General features: G+C 39.8%; 1 protein-coding gene across 1 annotated transcript in view; it reads right to left on the bottom strand.

Moving 5' to 3' along the window:
• ece2b (endothelin converting enzyme 2b) overlaps positions 1–166 on the bottom strand; it is a 48,750-nt gene extending 48,584 nt beyond the window's left edge. The window contains 1 exon segment of the mRNA XM_034146110.1: positions 1–166. This exon segment is cut by the window's left edge and continues 95 nt beyond it. The gene's annotated coding sequence lies outside the window, so the exon portion shown is untranslated.
• Between the last annotated feature and the right edge of the window lie 2,065 nt (positions 167–2,231).

The raw sequence follows: 2,231 nt of genomic DNA, 5'->3' as shown, positions 1-2,231 counted from the left end.
TCTATCTGTCCGTCTGTCTGTCTGCCTGTCTCTCTGTTTATCTGTCTCTCTATCTGTCTCTCCTTCTTCTCCTCCTCCTCCTCCTTTTGTCTGTGTGCAGCAGCAGGAGATTTTTCTGTTCTCTCCTCACTAACTCCGCCCCACATCCAACCAGCCTCTTCCTCACAAACAAACACACCCCGAGACACAGCGGGCTGACGTCATCCTACGTCACATCTATCTATCTATCTATCTATCGATCTATCCATCGATCTATCCATCTATCTATAGGCATGCAACCCATGTTTTTTATGATATGGATTGTCTGCACAGCTCTCCACTTAGAATATAATATTTGTCATATATTATTTTTCTGTATTCAGTTTCTTACATATTTATAAGGGAGGTGTGTGGCGCAGTGGGTTGTGCGTTGGTGTTGGGATCAGGGGAGCACAGGTTCAAACCCCACTGCAGTCAGCATGTCGTTGTGTCCCTGAGACACTTCACCCCAACGTGCTCCTGTGGGGATTGCCCACAGTATTGAGTATGTAAGCTTTGGATAAAAGCGACTAACAAGAGACATGCATTAATGTGATGTTATATTTTGTGTAAATATTGTATTTCTTTCTGTGTCTTTGTTTGAACCTTTTACACCAAGGCTGATTCCTTGCTAACTTATGAGGTCCATGCCTGTTGTCAAGCATTAAACATGATTTTAAAATATTGATAAGAAAGAACAAGATACGAATATAATTAAACAAAACATTTTGACTTTTTTCTCGGATTTTGATTTTTTTCTCAGAATTTCACTTTTATCTAAGAATTTTATTGTTTTTTAAGATTTCAACTTTTCTTCAACATTTCACTTTTTTCAGACGGGTTATTTTTTCTGATAATTTGAAATGTTTTCCTAAAATCCAGAATTTGACTTTATTCAAAGAATTAGATTTTTCTTCAGATCTTTTTTCAGATTTTTTTTCAGAATTTGACTTGTTTCACATTTTTGAGGATTTTGTCTCAGAATTTCCCTTTTTTTATTATTACCCTTTTTTTCAATACGCTTTTTTTTGTGCAGAATTTTCAAATTGTTCCCCTTTTTTTCTAATAATTTCACTTATTTTTCTAATAATTCGACTTTTCTCAAAATTAGATTTTTTTCTCAGATTTTGAATAAAGAGACCCATAAACCCAGGGTGAAAAGATAACATGTTTACCCCGCTAAAGTGTTAAAAACATGGGTATATTAGTGCTCAAACTCGATTAAACTGTTTTAATTCAAATATTTACAGACATCACAGGTCCATAAAACTTGGTATATTTACACTTTGTACCCGTTGGAACACACACACGAAGTTTGGGGGTTGTGCGCCCTTGTTTACCATATTAACCTATTCATCATCCATAATAGCATGTTTTTCATACTTAACAGCATTTTTACACATTTTATAAATTAGTCTAGAGCTCCATCTATTGGAATTTTAGTGTTTTACACGTCTGTCCATGGAACACGAGTTTTACGCAATTTGAGTGGAGTAAACTGATAGAAGAAGAAGAAGATACACTTTATTAATCCCTTACAGGGAAATTTCTTTCCCCACTCTGTTGTGTTTACACACATTACACACACAGGGGAGGATATACATGCACACACACACAACCACATGCAGATAGGAGAGGTGGCAGAGCAGAGAGGCTGCCAGGTACCCGGCACCAAGGGAGCAGTTTCGAGGTTAGGTGCCTTGCTCAAGGGCACCTCGGCAGTGGCTTTGGAGGTGAACTGGCACCTCTCCAGTTACCAGCTCACTCCATCTTTTTTTGGTCCAATCGGGACGTGAACCGGCGACCCTTCGGTTCCAAGACCAAGTCCCTACAGACTAAGCCACTGCCGCTGGAGTACTACCACTTTGAGCCTGTATCCCTCTCTTCTCTCTCGGATGTAGTCAAGCACCTGCGGCCGACACACTGCACCTCAGACAGCATTCCCTCTCGCCTTCTCAGAGATGTTTTAGGATCAGTTGGAGCGAGTGTTTTATTACTTTTAAACACCTCTCTTACCTCAGGATGTGTCCCAGCTGCCTTCAAACATGCCGTGGTTAAGCCACTACTTAAAAAGAAAAATCTTGACCCCTCCATTCTCGCAAATTTTAGGCCCATCTCCCAGCTACCTTTTTTATCAAAAGCCCTGGAGCGAGTAGTCTACGCCCAGCTGCAGTCTTTTTTAACCATGCATGGAATCCATGAAAAGTTCCAGT

Source organism: Trematomus bernacchii, unplaced genomic scaffold (assembly GCF_902827165.1).
Source record: "Trematomus bernacchii unplaced genomic scaffold, fTreBer1.1, whole genome shotgun sequence".
NCBI lineage: Eukaryota > Metazoa > Chordata > Actinopteri > Perciformes > Nototheniidae > Trematomus > Trematomus bernacchii.
The sequence above is the reverse complement of the archived record's forward strand: the minus strand, read 5'-3'. Positions and strand labels throughout refer to the sequence as shown.